Source organism: Mustela putorius, unplaced genomic scaffold (assembly GCF_011764305.1).
Source record: "Mustela putorius furo isolate JIRA1106 unplaced genomic scaffold, ASM1176430v1.1 tig00003909_pilon_pilon_pilon, whole genome shotgun sequence".
In the NCBI taxonomy this organism is placed as follows: domain Eukaryota; kingdom Metazoa; phylum Chordata; class Mammalia; order Carnivora; family Mustelidae; genus Mustela; species Mustela putorius.
Window position 1 is genome coordinate 16,137,467 of NW_025422057.1, and position 17,850 is coordinate 16,155,316.

At 45.8% G+C, this 17,850-nt stretch overlaps 1 long non-coding RNA gene across 5 annotated transcripts; it reads left to right on the plus strand.

Moving 5' to 3' along the window:
• The first annotated feature begins 4,393 nt into the window (after window positions 1-4,393).
• On the plus strand, window positions 4,394-12,394 carry LOC106006972. Of its 5 annotated transcripts, none has more exons than XR_001181387.2 (6): window positions 4,394-4,608; window positions 5,531-6,453; window positions 6,881-7,010; window positions 10,085-10,362; window positions 10,520-10,770; window positions 10,871-12,394. It is a non-coding gene; the product is annotated as an uncharacterized LOC106006972 (long non-coding RNA). The 5 variants fall into 5 exon arrangements; XR_001181385.2 differs by having other exon boundaries at window positions 5,531-6,227; window positions 6,324-6,453; window positions 10,085-10,770; XR_001181383.2 differs by having other exon boundaries at window positions 10,085-10,770.
• Window positions 12,395-17,850: the final 5,456 nt, after the last annotated feature.

Sequence of the window (17,850 nt, forward strand, 5' to 3'; positions counted from 1 at the left end):
GCACATTGAGAAGACACGTATCAGGCAGATCAAACAAGCCGATCCCACGGGCGCCTTACAGAGCCCAGGGCTCCTATGCTACCCTAGAAGGCTCCTGTGAGATCAGAGCTTTGGAGGTATTAATCGTGGCCTTGAACAGGTCAATTTAGTTTTTTTTGTTTTGTTTTGTTTTTGTTTTTGTTTTTGTTTTTAGAGAGAGAGCAGGTGTGAGAGAGGTTGGAGGGGACAGAGGGAGAAGGAGAGAGAGAATCCCAAGCAGGCTCCAGTGCCAGCTAGACACAGGACTGGATCTCACAACTTGGAGATCACCACCTGAGCTGAAATCAGGAGTCCGACACCCGTCGACTGAGCCACCCAGGTGCCCTGAACAGGTCAGTTTTAATAAAATCAATAAATATGACAACACTAGCAACCGAACACCCCCGACAATGGACTAGGAACAATTTCACACTTACCTATGTTTTCCGAGGGTTTACACCAGGGCAGAACCAAATGCTTCCCCTCCAACGTGCTAATTCTTGGCTGTATTCATGAGAGTAGCAGACACAAATCCTAAATCAGTTACTGTTTTAGATAACTTGTGTTTGTTAACTTATTTCATTCATGCAAAAAACAAAACAAAATAACAACCAAAAAAAACACCTATTTTAGAGAGGAACAAGCTAAGTAAGTTTAAGCAACGGTCTTGAGGTCACCGAGCTAACCAGCGGCAGAGTCAGAATTTGCACCCAGGCCCCCTGCCGGAGTGCGTGCTCGCAGTCTGGACACCACACTCCCTCCTCAACAAGATCCTCTGTCCCAGCACAGTGAGGAAACAGAAAAGAACACACCACCACCACTTGTCGAGCAAGTGAGTGAGTTATAAATTATTCAGTGTTCTCTTAGCTACTACTCGTCTAAGCAGTTGGAAGACCCAACTACACAATGCCAAGGAAAAAGTAACACAGGCCCATAAACAAGATCACAATAAATCTCTGTACTGGTCACATTTGCTCTGGGTAGTTCAGATCAAGTTGTGCAGCCTAAGGTACAATTTACTCTACAGGTTACTGAAAAAGAAAACCACATCTAGATTATTATACAAAAATGGCATGTATTTCTTGCATGTATTAGAGTCTCTAGGAAAGCTTTCCACTCCTTGCCAGTTTCTTAGCTAGGAGGATATGGAAGTAGACGCTGGCTTCCACAAAGACAAAGACTTGTCCTGGTAGCGGACTGCCTTTTGATAATTGGCTACATTTTAACTGAAAGGAAGCAGAGTTTTATTACCACATTTTTTTTTTTAGAAGATTTTATTTATTTATTTGACAGACAGAGATCACAAGCAGGCAGAGAGGCGGGCAGGCAGAGAGAGAGGAGGGAGGCAGGCTCCCTGGTGAGCAGAGAGCCTCATGTGGGGCTTGATCCCAGGACCCTGTGATCATGACCTGAGCTGAAGGCAGAGGCTTTAATCCACTGAGCCACCTAGGCACCCCTTGCATCACATTTTAATACACAGTAGAAAACCACACTGTCTTAGGACTGCTTCAAGTTATATTTTTTAAGTTATATATTCTACTTATAAATATATTTTTATATTTGAAAATTTTTTGTTTCCTCCCTTGGCAGATATTCTGCTAAAAATCATGATGACACACAAAAGATTTTTGTGTTGACTGCTTTGGTTGATTGATTTGCCAGTACCCATTTTATAATAGCTCTCTGGGCTTTAATGTTCATTGGGTAGGACAGGAGTATGGTTTATCATTTCTAAATTTCATTCCATTTTGTAAAATAAAAATATTGCCCAGGTAGACCCAAGATTTCAAGGCCAAGTAAAGTTGCTGACATATTAACATTTCATACTCTAACCTAATTAGTGGACATGGATCAATTATCTGTTGTAAGTGATGCATAGAAAGTACAAAAAATATTCAAGTAGAGAGATCTATAGATTAATCACATGAATGCACTAAATTACTGCCTGATACCTAATCATTAAAGAGGAAAATGGGGGAAAAATGAAAATCCTTTAAACAAACTCAGATGATGAAAGTACAAGTTTTTCTGGAGTGTGTTCCCCTTAATATTATTAATTTTGACCATTCTCATTACTTTCTCTAAATACAAATGAATTTCAGATGATTTAAGGAGCACCCTGAGATGACAAGAACATCTAACAGAATTAGTGACACTTAACATCAAAACTTCAAGTGGCTTTAAAAAATTGAAAAGCACAAAACTGAATCATTTTGTTTTATATCAAATCATTAAGAAACCACCCTCTGTGCACATGAAAATGTTTAAATTGAAGTATTATTTTTATGCTGTCACATTTTGCTTAAGGTTTAGAGTTTTGATGTTTGTTTTGTTTTGTTTTCTAGTTTCTAGTTACTAAAACCCATTCTTTGGGTTTTAGTAATCAGTGAAGTTAAGTTCCTAATTTGCTCGTTTACATACAAGGGGCTCAGTGTTTGTCTTCAGATCTGGGCTTGTTTTCAGGTCCTCACACCATTTCCCACTGACAAGTGTTTTGCCTGGAATGGTTCTGGGAAATCTTAAGCCAGAGCTGCTTTTCAGAAATGTGCAACAGGTCTTTCCGTGTGTTGTTTATTTCCAGGCCACTGATTTTGTGCTAGGAAGTTCTTGACATCATGTGATAGGCAATGCAAATAGGACAGCCATCTCCTGGAATAAAGCTGGCATTCTTCTGGTGCAAGAACTTGTATTTGTGGGGAGTGACACACTTGGACAAACTGACCAACATGAAAAATGAAAGAAGTTTTGCACCATCAAAAACTCTTAACAGCAGAGATCCGATATGAACTTGAAGGAAGCTGTGGTGAAATGGGTAGAGTGTACATTCTGGAATCAGACCTCCTGCGTTGGATCACTTGATCCAACTGCTTGATCTAATTGCCTCAGTTTCCTTATATGCAAAATGAAGATGACAGAGAGATTGTCATGAGATTCAAATGAGATAATGAGCACAGGGTGCTCCATGCACTGTCCCAGAGTGTGAGCACTGAACAAATGTTAGCTGTTGTAACATAGAGAATTCAGGACACCGGCATTGAATATGGCTCTTCCAAGCTTGGGAACTTTGCAAGGTCATAGGCTGTAGGCGAAAGGCTGCAATCATGCAAATGGCATGATGTAATTAAAGACTTGGCCTTATCCTTAGAAAAGAATTCCCAAAGTAGTACAAATCATAAAGGCATAGTCACAGAGTTCTTGTAGAACTCCTTGCGTCTATTTATAAAGATAACAAGAAGAGTGTGGGGTGTGTGTGTGTGTGTGTGTGTGTGTGTAGTCTTTGTGCTGTGGATCATGTTATCACGAAAGAACAAGCTGTTACCCGCTACAAGATACCAGGCACAGAATCCTTGCAAAGTGGTTTGGGTTCATCACCCAACACACCAGTACAGGCTCAGAGTCCATTCTCATTGATCTTCTCTCTGATGAGCCTCACGAGGTATTTTTTGAAATTGCTTAGGTAAAAATAAAGACAATCCATCAAAGCCTTGTCAGATTGGTTCTCATAGAAGCTCCTAGAAAGTTCGGTGGGACTGAAGTGTATGCTCTATACGCCACTAGGTGGCAGAGGAATGTTCTGAAACCAGCTAATCTCAGAGGACTTGGGTACATCCTGCTTTCCTTCTCATAGCTGGGTGGGTGTCCTGTCTGCAGGGTCCTGACAGGACCTTCCTGTAATGTGGACTTTTAGTCCTTGCCCTTCCACATACTCAGCCTCCAGAGAGTCTGTGACTTTGGACGGCAGGCCCTAGCCTCACCTAATAGATCAGGATTGTAATTCTACTGTTACCCAAATCCCTAAACCAAAAATATCAAAAGCTTTCCAACTTTTGAAAACTTTATTTTCAAGTTCGGAAGAAATGGCAACATTTTTTTAGGCACGTTGCCGGACACTTGTTAACAAGGATGAGCCCAACACACTGGGATGCCATCTTTCCTCCTGACATTGGGCAGATCCACTTCTTATGCCCCCCCCAACTCTATTTCTATACAAATCTTAACTTTTTAACCTCAGAAATCATTCTTTTGGGATATTGAGCAATGTTTCTAGTGCTCCAAAATTTGGGAGGCTAGATTGAACTAAACTTGAGAGATTTAATCAGTTGGTCTTATTTTCATTTTTGAAAAGATAAGGTCCCGAGTCTGAGCTGGAATGCATTCTTTTCATTCCTGGGGTCTAGCTCTGCTGTACTCTATCTGGAGAGAGTTCAGGATGGGTTTGATCAAGCAGCCTGTATAAGCAGAAAGGAACAATCCTTCTGGAAAAAGAGCTGCTGTAATGTCAGGTCACCACCACATGAAGCAGAAATCCTGCAAGTTCTGCCTTATGATGTGTAATTTTATTATATCCAATATAATTTGCTAATAGTAACAATACTTTCCCTCTATTATTTGTAACCATCTAATTAATTGTTCTAATTTATGGAGAGAAACCAAAGATAGCTAGTTGAGGCCCTTGGCTTAAGAATCATGTCTTCCCCATCTCTTTCCACAGGGCAGAGGTTGACTGGAGATTGGAGCATGTGGCCTGAAAAAGATTCATGTAAAGAGACATGATCAGGCCCTCACAGTCTCCAAGGACACGTTCTCGAGGTAACAGGGATTTGGGTTCAGAGGTGGCAAATAAGAATATGTTCTCCCACTGGACCCCCTTCCTCCCACCTCTGTCCAAAGACCTCAGTGTGTTTCAGATCTGTCCAAGGCCTTTGTCGACAAAGGCATGTTCTCTTACTGACCAGCCACTAGCCTCTGATGTTAGCTGAAATGCTGGCAAACCATTTTCTGTCCATCCAGCCCCATCTGCATGTGATTGCCTCAGTGGCCATTTGCTCCCTCTGTGAGTGGAGATTCCCAGCAAAGGATCTGTTTCTTGGCTTTGGGGAGAAAACCCAACTTTCTAATAAAGGACAAATTAAATTCAGGGGCTTCCAAATTAAGTCCATACACACTTTCTTCTTATTATTATTGTTATATTATTATTATTATTATTATTATTATTATTTTAAATTTAAATTTAACTAGCCGACATGTCGAATACTCATTTCCTTCCTTAAAGAACCCCTCTGCCTTGGTAAGCCGGGGGCTGGGTCCTGGGTTCCTCCTGCTTCCCATAAGGAGCCTCCCATCTCTGTGACCAGGTGTCCAGGCCCTGCTTTGAAAAGGTGCCGTGAAGTGGAGAGCGAGCTGGGAACAGCTCGCCCTAGGAGCCTACTTCATTCTGGTCCGGACGGCTGCAATTCCTTGTTCCCTCCCAGGTTGTCACTCGAAGATTCCCCGCAGCTGGAACCACTGCCCTGCCTCCTTTCCTCTTCTAGAGCCCCAGCTCCCCCTGGCTGCACTCGGAGCCAGTGTCAACCTCTGGCTGGAGTCCCTTGCAGTCCCTTTCCTCCCTGGGGCGAAAGTCGTACTCATTTCAGTGCTTCCCGTGCTGGCTGGTTTCTGGCTTGTTAGTGGGGGAAATTTTCTCAAGGAGCCATTGCCATTTCATGTATATAACATTTGCTTTTGTGGCTAGGTGCATATCTGAAGCTTTGAGAATAATATTGGGGCTTACCCAGAAATTTGCAAGCTTGTTCTCAATGGTGAGTGAAGAATAAGGTTTTTCCTTTTAAGGACTTAGTTGTGCTGCATTGGGAAGGGGTAAGCGTACCCTTCTGTGGGGGCTTTTTAGAAGATGGACACTCGCTCCCCACTCCGGGTCTCCATACCTCATTTCAGGGTGCTTGGGGACCCACAGACTTAAACTGGCTGCTGGAAGACAGAAAGAGCCCCCACGTCACAGTCGGTACGGGCTGCTGACTTCACTTGGCATGAAGCTCAGAGGTTTGAGGTTAGTCTTTATGGGCACGATTGGAATCTTTGCCAATTGGGCATGTATTGACAAAGACCCAGTAATCATCCTGGAAACTACCAAGATGATCCCAAAGAAGACACCAAGGCATACCTTTGATAAATCCAGCTAGCACGTGGCACGTACATTAGTGAACAGAAACCCACATTCTCAGAACACTCAGGTTTGGGTTCTAGAACTGCACAGGGTACAAAAATCATCATGGAGGCCCACCCGTAGCCAGAGTGGAGATGGAGAACCCAGAATGTGATTCCACCACTACCGACACCCCCCACCACGCCCCCGGCCGCCACCGCCCCTGGCTGTGACCGCACACATGGATTATGTCACCGCCACTTCCAGCAGTTACTATTTTAACCAGGTAGTGCCTGAGCTCTGCCTGCTGGAAAGTCATGGAGCGACCTTCCTCCTGTCTCCCTCTCCCTCCAGCAGTGACAGAGTCTAGCCCTTTCTGCAGGAGACGTGTTCTGCCCAGAATAGACCTTGGCTCCTGGGCCACCAGTTGCAAACCTGTCTTCATGATCGAGGGGCTCTTGTTCCCTCTGCTTTAAGAAGTGTCCCCGGAGGTCAGGCCCAGTGGGAACTCGGTGAGTGTCCCCTCCGGAGGCAGGGAGGAAAGGGGAAATGAGCTTGTCGAGCAAAACGTTGCTCCTACCCAGATTTCACTTCCGTTTCAGAATGCAAAGTGACAGAGGGTGCTCCAGGCTCTCAGAGGAGGGTAAGGGGGAGGCGGGGAGAGCATGAAGAAGTAAAAAGGTGGCCCCCTCCTTGAGCAGTGGGAGGGATGCCCTTCAGTTACCCTTGAAGGTGGTGATTCCTAGTCAAGGGTCTGTTTTAAATGGAATTTGGTCCACCTGAAGAAGTCGAGTTTTTCTCAGAATGTCATTCTTCGTGTGTGTCTCAAATAGGAAATGTGAATATTGGGTAAATCAAGGCAGATAAGGAGGGATGTTTTAGCTTTCCTCTGGGATGAGTAGAGAGTGGCTCTACAGGGGACCCTGAATCATTTTCCAGTGCTGCCTAGGATCAAAGGAACCTTTTGCTGTAAATACGAATGGAACCAAAAGGCACCTGAAATGAAGGGAACATTCTTTGTGTCTGTGTGCGTGCATAACCCCTCAGGCGATTCGACAGAGAAGAAATAGTAAGTAAATCAGAGCCCCATTACACATTAGCAGCTCTGAAGCAGGGGCTTTTTCAAAACCCTTAAGTAAATCATTTTATTTGTTAAAGGATTTTCACATTGGGGCATGGGGACTAAAGTTCACTCTGCTTCTTGACTGGGTTTTCACCACCTTGAGCCTGTCTCCATCTGCTCGGGCTGCCATTAACAAAATGCTGCAGACTGGGTGGGCGGTAAAATGACAGAATTTATTTGCTCACAGTCTTGGATGCTAAAGTCCAAGATCAAGGTGCTGGTAAGTTAGTTTCTTTTGTGAGATCTCACTCCTTGCCTTGTAGATGGCCACCTTCTTGCTGGGCCCTCCCATTGCTGTCCCTGTGAGCACATGCCTGATGTCTTCCTTGCTCTCTGTGTCCTGATGTCCTCTACTTTTAAGGACACCGATCATATTGGTTTAGGGCCACCCTAACAACCCCCTTTTTATGTAATCATTTACTCCATTGGGTATGGGGTCAGTGTAATCCATTATCTACAGATCATGCAAAATAGCAAGTTGGCCCGATGAATTTTATAGGAAATTTCGTTAAGCAGGAGAAGACTCCCTAATTTGTCTTCCTATGTAGTTTCTGGGGAGCTTCGCTGAAAATATCTCTTGCCTTCAACAACTTCCCCATGACTCTTCCTTCCGCAATCACAGACGGCTGTTCGGGATCTGAAGGTTCAGAAGTAGGAGGTCATCCTGGGTTTGAGCCTGGGGCCACACAGGCTACACCGAGTCTGGAAAAAAAAAGCAGATTCTGTCAGTTTTAGAGGCTGAACATCTGATACAGTGAGGCAAACCTGAGTTCAATGAGAAGCCAGTTACACACACCATTTACCCACACCAGTTACACACATCAGTTACACACACACCACACACACACACACACCATGCACGCACACACACACACAGGAGTGTACAGAGACCAGAAAAGTTTGTACCTGTCCTTGCATAAAGAAAGTAACATTGGGGGGCGCCTGGGTGGCTCAGTGGGTTAAGCCGCTGCCTTCGGCTCAGGTCATGATCTCAGGGTCCTGGGATCGAGTCCCGCATCGGGCTCTCTGCTCAGCAGGGAGCCTGCTTCCTCCTCTCTCTCTGCCTGCCTCTCTGCCTACTTGTGATCTCTCTCTGTCAAATAAATAAATAAAATCTTTAAAAAAAAAGAAAGTAACATTGGTATTTGTTACTGGTAGGGATTCCCAGCCTGTGCTGAAGAATGCCCTTTGTCCATAGAGGGTAAAATAATACTGTCACCACCCTTGATCGATCTCTCTCTCTCTCTCTCTCTCTCTCAAATTTTGAAACTTCAGAACTGAATGGGGAGCACAATACCCAAGTCTGCTATGTCAGCCATGGGAACCCCTTGTCTGTTGGCTTCAATGTCATGTGATGGGGTGTGGGCGAGATGGGAAATGGAACGACATCATCCTTGGGTGTCCGAGAGCTGAGTGGCAACACCTTGATTTCTTTCTGGTGCCTAGTCCCCATTCTGAAGTACCAGAGGTCCAGAAAGGAATAGGAAGTCAAGAGCTCAAGAGCACAGAACAAAACCTGGTGATAAACTGAGGCAGATACTGGCCTCTGGCACCAAGGCGGGAAGGAAAAACAAGAGAACCACAGGAAAGTACAGCTTGCTGCACGAAAAAAGCCAAATCCAAAGAATGGGAAGAAGAGGGACCTCCGGAATTTAATTTTTTACTTTGGACCAACAGAGTATCTTGTAGCCCAGAAACACTTTTCCTTTGGACTCCAACCTTGCTTTATGTCCAAAACGGGACTGGACATGGACATTATGAAGCCAAAAATATCAAACAACTCCAGATCCTTGGTTAAAAACATTAGCAGCAACACACGACAGAACTCACCTCCCCCATTCTTCACATTTCATTTTGAGAGGAAAACCACAGGCCGAACTTAGCAAATGGTGTTATAATGAACTCACAAACCTTCTTCATGTGCTTGCGAGTGGTTTCTGAGTCTCTGAGGTTCCGAAGTAATGTAAGATGGTCTTATTTAATATGCGTTGTGGAAGGAGGAAACAAAACCACATTTTTAGTCTCTTTTTGCTAAAGTCCCTTTCGTTTACTGTTTCTAGGTTCAAAGGAATCGTTTTCTGGTGATTTATCTATGTAAATTTGGGATGAAAGGAGTTAACATGTGTCAGTCGGGGTTCTTAATGGCAAGTAACAGAGGCCAAGTCTGGCCCCTTAGAGCAGAAAGAAATTTATCCAAGTGTGTTAGATCCTTCTAGAATACCAGGAGGGCTAGACAATGAAGCCTGGAGGCTATGCAGTCAACAACAATCCCCAACATCAATCCTTGAGCTGTTCCTAGGGGTTGTTCTACTGCCTTCTCCCTGAGCAAAGGGATTGTTGCTTGTACCGTGACCCCTCTCAGACCAGACCAACTTCTGAATCATCTATGACCTGATTGCAGTGCCCACCACCCTAGGCAACATGCCCCCAAATTCTAACCAGCTCCTCTGGTTCTCAGGTTGTTCCTCCTTCTCCAGAGATTCCTATGCAAATCTTCCCCAGCCCCAGTTTTTTTGGGAAACCCAACCTTGTCCAGTGGAAGGGGGCTCATGCTCTAGAACTATCTGCCCCAATGCACCCTCGTTGCTTTTGCTCAGGTTGGTGTTGTTCTGTCTGGAGTAGCACCTGGGTGGTCCAGACCCCATGATCTCTGAATCCTTGAGGCTGGACCCCTTTTTCCCAGTTCTGCCATGAGCATGGCAGGCACTCTGGATTCTGTGACTACCTGGCCCTTAGAGCGAGCTCATGCATAGCTCCAAAGGAGGGACAAGAAGCCTCACAGGGTAGCCTAGTGTAGACTCATATCGAGGGAGACAATTCTCATGTACATTTTAAGATTCTCTTCCGACACAGCGAGCCTTATTTCTATGCGGAGTGGTCCCACCTTGGAGTAGTCCAAGCTAGTAAAGAACCCATGGTGCTTCCTGTTGGCTAGTCCCACTGACATCCTGGGAAGCTCTCCTGGCTGACCATTTATGGAGAGGACTTATCCGTCTTTTTGTTCTCCATCTCCCTCTTAGGGGTGGAAGGCAGTACGGGACCTGGTGCCACTTCTTCCCATTACCGTGTCATGCCATATACTGAACATCTAATGGAGCAGAATCACCAGCTTGAGAACGAACTATGTCTATTTTTCTCAGCTATAAGCTCATCGGAAAGAGTGAGAGGTATTTTTTTTTTTTCCTTCTCCCAAAGAGGGACCAGGTTCTGTGTTCTGGATGTCTGGACTTCTGTCTCAGAGGAGCATTAGATGCCTTTGTTTTCAATCATCTAGGAGACAGGACTCAACCCAGCTAGGGTAAGGAGGGCTCCATGGGTTGAAGGGGAGGGGAAGAGGGTGGTCGGGGTGGAGCTCTAAGGCTGGTTGGAGGGAAGGAGGGGAGATCTTGAAATAGTGAAGACCCAACCCAGTTGGCAGGCACTATCTGATGAACGGTGACACTTTGGACCACCAGGGCTGGTCACCTGGAGGACAGAGAATGATCAGGTACTGCTGTGCGTGACTCTAACAGCCCAGGCAAGTGACCCCCCACTACTAAGCCTGGCATGCAAGGAGGGGTGCACAGGGCATTAACTGCCTGCCAGCACCTGGACCGGTTGGCCTAGACTCATGCAGCTAGCCAGGCTCACTTCCGATGGAACTGCAGCCCGGGGCAGATGGCTGGGGACCATACCCACACGTCCAGTTGATCCTGGAACAACACAGGTTTGAATTGCTCGGGCCCGTTGATTCGTTATACCAACTAAACCCCCAACTTTATTTGGATGTCTCCAGTTTTTCCACTAATGCCCTCTTTCTGTTCCAGGATCCAATCAAAGGGGCCACATAGCATTTAATCAGCCTCTCCAGTCTCCTCCAGTCTAGGACAGCGTTTCTGTCTTCCCTAGTTTTCCATGACCTTGACTGTCCTAAGGAGTAGTGGCCAATTATCCTGTAGAATGTCTCCCAAACTGAGTTTGTCAGATATTTTTCTCATGCTTGGACTGGGGTTGTGGGATCTGGGGAAAAAAATCCCACAAGGGTGAAGTGCTCTTCTCATCACATCCTGTCATCAGACGGTCCGTGACACCCACATGGCATCACTGATCATGTCAGCCTTCATCGCTCAGTGGACGTGATGTCTGCCAGCTTTCACCCCTGTCAAGTTACGAATCCCAGTTCCCTAGTCTCTTCTTCTAAAACCACCCAGCCCTTTTTTATTTGCAATAGAAAAATAAAGAAATAGGATGCTGCTTGCAACTGAGTGTCACGGAAGCGTTCTTGACTGTTATATTTATATTTGAGCAAGGGTTTTCTTGAAGCCCTCTGCCTCGACCAAAAGTAGCAACTCTAATGGTAGGAATTTCAGGCTCTGTGACAGTTGGGTGTGGGCGTGTGGGCCTGGGTGATAAATGCGAGCAGCGTTCTCCATCCTCCCGCTCAGGCGGGGCCCCGCGCCTCGGCCTATATATAGGACCAGAGCATAGAGTAGCCTGTTCATAAAATCTTGGTACAGATTTGAACACTCAACACACCCACGCACATTCAAGGGACTATCCTACCACTTATTTGCTAACACGGGGTAGAAGTGCAGATTCAGAAGGGGTGATGATTGTTTACCCAGGACAAATTAAGCATCTTTGGTGGAGAGCGTCACTGGAGAGGAATATGGCCCCCTTTCTATTTCCAGTTTGACTTGTTCCCAACGAGACAGTCACTCCATTTTGAGAGTAAGCCCCTCCCTCCATCCTTGAAATTGGAAGCTACGTGGAGATAGATATGAAAATAAGCATACAGCCCCCTCCCTCAGTGTTCATGCTCCCCGCACAGAGAGATGCTGTTGCAATTATTTGATCTTAAGGCTGCCTATTTCCGCTCCGGATATGACTTCAAGCATCTCTTCTTTTCTTAAATGCCTCCGATGACCCTAAAAGGTATGGACAGACTTTCAGGTTTAATGCTTTAGACGGAAAGTATATTCCTGGGGTTGGGGTTGGGATCAGGAGAAAGACTACGGATCATTCAGAACCTCCGGGATGACAAAGTGTTTGTTGGAACCTTGCAGAAGTTGTTTATTGGGCTTCTGACTCGTACAGAAACAAGGAATTCAGCAACAGATTTGGAGCAATAAAGCATGGTAATGTTTGTTCACACTTCGTGCTGTCAGAATTAAGATTCAGTTCCATAAGCCCTCGACTTGGGTCCTTCACAGAAACCATCTCATAATATCCCTTCACGTGGGCTGTGTTACAGCCGTTCTGCGGGAGGTGAGAGCAAGGCACGGATTTGATGGAAGGCTTTTCAAGTGACTGGAGATTAGGAAGTGGCCTGGGGGGGGGGGTGGTTCTGAGTTCAGAAAGGCACTCTAGCGTCCGCTCAAGATCAAGGGTGAAGTGAGCCTCCCACATCCACCTCATTTTAAACCTTCTCTTTCATTCAGTCCTTTTGCTGGAAGTTGGACTGCAGGGCAGAGGATTAGGACAAGATTCTGCCTGTGCTCCTAAGAGGCTCACAGTTTGGAGGGGGTGACCACAGGGAAAGGAGGATGGGAGACAGAAGGATGAACAGTGGCCAGAGTTCACCCAGGTGATAAGGTGGGGGGGGGGGGAGAAGGGCATTCTGGGCAAGGGGAGGGGCAGGGACACCGAAAAGCCCCAGAGGCAGGCTGGGAGAACTCCAGGTAGTGAAAACTAACCAGCCTCCATGGAAACAATGGGATTTTGCTTCTCTCTCTTTCTTTTCTTTTTTTTTTTAAAGATTGTATTTATTTATTTGACACAGAGAGAAATCACAAGTAGGCAGAGAGGCAGGCAGAGAGAGGGGAGAAGCAGGCTCCCCACTGAGCAGAGAGCCTGATGGTGGGACTCCATCCCAGGATTCTGAGATCATGACCTGAGCCAAAGTCAGAGGCTTAACCCACTGAGCCACCCAGGTGCCTGTATTTTGCTTCTCTTAAAACAAATGGCATAACACATTAAACTTCTTTTGAAATTAACATGCCAACAGAGGTAAGGAAATCTGGGGAAAAGATAACGGGAAGAGAAAGGAGCCTTAAATGTTAAAGGAGATCCGGAAGCTGCTTTCAAATGTTATGCTCTGGGTATAAGAATTGATAAATGGATAGACAGAACAGAACACTTAACCTTAAAGAGACCCCAGGACATTTCTGTATTTAATAGATCATAAGGAACTAATGGAGGAAGGTGTGAGTTATTCAAAAAGTGGTAGAGAAATTGGTTATTTGTAAGAGATTGAAGTTATAGCCTCATTGGAGATATTAAAATACATTACAGATGGATTAGCATAAAAGTAAAACATGAAGCCTTTTAAACGAAGAAGAAAATGTCACAATTGAACATTTTCTAAGTACCACATCAATGGAAGTAATTGTTCTGAAAAAGAATGAGATTTTTCCACAAAATAAAAGAAATTCTCCTGTATCTAAAGAAACACTAAATAATAAAAAGGCAAATGATAAACTGGCAAAAATATTTTGACACTAAGATAAAGGGTTAATAGTTTTCTTTTACAAGCAGACTTTATAAAATATTAAGAAAAAGTACACCAGAAAAACAGGCAAAGGACATGAACAGAAGTGCACACACCCAATAAAAGTTAACGAATGTTCAACCTTGGAAGTAACGAAAGAATGCACAATAGGGGCGCCTGGGTGGCTTGGTGGGTTAAAGCCTCTGCCTTTGGCTCAGGTCATGATCTCAGGGTCCTGGATCAAGTCCCGTATCGGGCTATCTGCTCAGCAGGAAGCCTGCTTCCCCCCTCTCTCTCTCTCTCTCTGCCTGCCTCTCTACCTATGATCTCAAATAAATAAATAAAATCTTTTTAAAAAATGCACAATAAAATGAAAAGACAGTAGGGTGCCTGGGTGGCTCAGTGGTTAAGCCTCTGCCTTCGGCTCAGGTCATGATCTCAGGGTCCTGGGATCGAGCCGCACATCGGGCTCATCAGCAGGGAGCCTGCTTCCCTCTCCTCCTCTGCCTGCCTCTCTGCCTACTTGTGATCTCAATCTCTCTCTCTGTGTGTCAAATAAATAAATAAATAAATAAATAAATCTTTAAAAAAAAGATGAAAAGATAGCATATCTTCACCTGTCCAAGTGGCAAACATTTCAAAAGAAGGGACTCTGGCAATATGTACTGTGAGCCGCGAAAATGTGTTCATTACCTTTGACCCCATATTCTACCTTTAGAGATCTACCTGAAGGCTAGAATTTTGAAAATAACAACTACCCCTCCCTTTTTAAAGATTTATTCATTTATTTTAGAAAGAGAGCAGGAGGGAGGAGCAGAGGGAGAGAATCTCAAGCAGACTCCCATGTGGGGCTCGATCCCAAGACCCTGAGATCATGACCCAAGCCAAAATCAAGAGTGGGAAGCTCAGTTGGCTGAGCTACCCAGGTGCCCCCAACAACCCTGTTTTTAAAAGCAAACTCCCCTTCCATGAATGTATGTAGGACCTAAACCTACACGTTACAGCTCTTCTCTTTCACATCATTTTATAATATCGTAAAGAGAAAGGGCTTGTAGTCAGGTTATTGAGTCCCTCGGAGAGAAACAACAGGGAAGTTACTTAACTTTTCTGAACTTCAGTTTCTTAATCTTTAAAATGGGATTTTGAAGTTAGAGCAATTCTTGTAGTTGAGGGAGGACACCTACGAATCACTAACTACCATTATGCATTTAGGATTCTGGTAGAGAATGGGAATCTGGCAGAGGAGGAGAAAGGGAAGGAATTTGAAGGAAATCCTAAGGATCTTAGTATATGATGGAGAAAAGTGGGCACCGTGAAGCACAAAGTAGTCCAAGTGCTCACATGGGAAATGGAAGCCTCTAGGAGCTAAGTATTGATCAGCCTAGGCAAATAAATAAATAAATAAATAAATAAATAAATAAATAAATAATTTGACCATCCAAGCTTTTGGGACACATCTATAGTGAAGGAAGCACCTAAACTTTTGCTCCGCCTTTGCCTGAAATATCTGACATGCCAGTGAGCAATGCCCACCTTCCTGTGTGAGACACATAGCACTTGTGTCAACCTAAAGGCTCGTGGTATCTCTGCCTACTGGAGGAAACTCAAAATGGGCATAGAGACTTGGCTGGCAGGACAACGCCCAGGTGGGGTGATGTTAGCCTCTCCCAGATTCCCACTGAAGAAACACGAACCGCCTGCCTTAGAGCTGGAAACTACGGAGGACTGGCGGCCATGTGCCGGGAACACGGAGGAAATTCTGTCATCTATAGCTCAGACTCCAGCAGATTAAAGAAGGGATGACTCCGTGTGGGGCTGACTGTGTAAGGCAGACCGTGGGCAAACTCCCTGCCCCGGAGAACCCAGTCTGAAACACTTCAAAGCCTGACCTGCCATATCTGTGAATTCTTGGGGTTTATGTTCTCACGATCCCTCTGTCTCTCCCCCCTGGGGTCCCACACCACCCCTGCTTGGCCCCATATCAGTCTGGCCAGAAACTCCAACTCATCAACACTTTCCACAGAGTATTCCCTCAGAACAGGCATGTCATGAGCTCAGTGGTCTTAAGTCGGTTGGTTCCCTCCCGCCCCTGCCTCTGGGACAGCTTTGCCTTCCAGGGGACATCTGTGAGTGTCTGGAGACATTTTTGGTTGTCACAACTGGGGGAGGGATCCTAGTGGCTTCTAGAGGGTAGAGCCCAGGGATGCAACAGCCCACCACGACAAAGAATGATCTGGTCTGGGGCGCCTGGGTGGCTCAGTGGGTTAAGCCACTGCCTGCGGCTCAGGTCATGATCCCAGTGTCCTGGGATCGAGCCCCACATCAGGCTCTCTGCTCGGCGGGGAGACTGCTGCCTCCTCTCTCTCTGCCTGCCTCTCTGCCTACTTGTGATCTCTCTGTCAAAAAAAAAAAAAAAGAAAAAGAAAGAAAGAATGATCTGGTCCTATGTGTCAATAATATTGATATTAAGAAACCGTGCCTGAACTAAAGATGTGAGTGAAGGCGATGAGGCTGGTGTTGGCGCCCAGTGCATGGGTGTCTTACCATTTCTGTGTCTTCCCTTCCTCCTTGTATTTTCTCTGCTCCCCCTCCGCCCCTGACCTCTTACTTCTCAGGAGCAAAACCAATTCCTCTCCCTGCCTCATGGTCCCCAGCAAAGCCATCCCCTTCAGTGCTGAGAGTATGTCTCCGGCGTTTCATCCACTCTGCCAAGCAGCTCATCAAATTCTTTCCTCTAAACACAGTGCTCTCCCTAAGAATACTGGTTAGTGTGACCTCTCCCACCCGCATCTTACTACACACTCAAGTAAAGGGGCCACTTCTTTGGGAAATGGAAGAGGCATAGACCCTTCCCAGCCTTTGGGGAACAGCACATTCCTGCACCAGCACTTGGGGTGGACAGCGGTGCCAGGCAGGGTCAGGGACCCTGGGGTGGCTGCTCTGAGGATGGCGGTGTCAGGCAAAGCGTGTGTGTGGCTATACTCATGGACAGGGTCTCTGGCCCGAAGGTGAAGTCTTCTCCCCAGCCCCCACCGGGCTCTCTGCCGAAGCTGCTGGATTATGGAGAAACCAGAGAGAACCTCTTGTGTAAGAAATCCAACAGGTGGGGGCCGCCTGGGTGTCTCAGTCTGTTAAGCATCTGCCTTCGGTTCAGGTCCTGATCCCAGGGGTCCTGGGATCTAGCCCTGCACTGAGCTCCCTGCTCAGTGGGGAGCCTGCTTCTCTCTCCCTCTCCCACTCCCACTGCTTGTGTTCCCTCTCTAGCTCTCTGTCAAATAAATAAAATCTTAAAAAAAAAAAAAAGAAATCAAACAGGTGGCCCCATCATGTTAGAAAGACTGTACCTCCACTCCCACTGGCACATCCACCTGTCTCTGGAAGGCTTGACTCAGGATACATGTGACACAGACGACTCCAAGTTCTAAAGAAAAGAGCTCTTGGGAGGAATCAAGCAAACATGCAAAACAAACAATGAAATAAACTCAGTGCAAAAAAAAAGGTTTAACTTGAGTTCGAATAAGGTCCAAGAAGACACATCTGCTGGGACAACGGCCAAGGTGATCTTGGAGAGGAGGTGTCCAAGAGCAGGTGGGGAGATCTCTAGGTGGGAACTGCGATTGCTACATTGCAACCCCCGGGGGTAGGAGGGAGGGTGGTGCTGGATAGGAATTTCAACTCAGGGGCCCCTGGGTGGCTCAGTGGGTTAAGGCCTCTGCCTTCCGCTCAGGTCATGATCCCAGGACCCTGGGATGGAGCTCCCTATCGGGCTCTCTGCTCGGCAGGGAGCCTGCTTCTCCTTCTCTCTATCTGCCTGCCTCTCTGCTTACTTGTGACCTCTTCTATCAAATAAATAAAGTCTTTAAAAAAAGAAAAAGAATTTCAATTCAGCGAAGGAGAAGATAAAATTGAGAAATTCTCCCAGAACCCAGAGGAAAAATAAAAAAGAGATCATGGGACAAGTTTAATAACAAAAAAGTATTATTTTAAAAAATAGGTCGGGGAATAGAAGGGAGTGAAATGGAAGCAGAAAGGGGCAGGGAAAGACACTCAGAACTGCTATAGTTAATAAAATAAAAAAAGGTGGTGAGGGAATGAGGATCTTCCTAGAAAGGGTGAATTCAGACCTAATGAGGAAGTACAGTATGTCCTGAGAACAGGCGGAAATAAACCTATTAAAGCAAGATTCAAGCAAAGAGTGAGGCCTGCCCGGGCCCAACCCACTCTGGCCAGCAGCACCTTGCTGACACTATTTGGAGAGCATCTGCATAGCGACCGCCCCGCATCCCCCCAACCCCCACACTACCTGCAGGAGTTCTC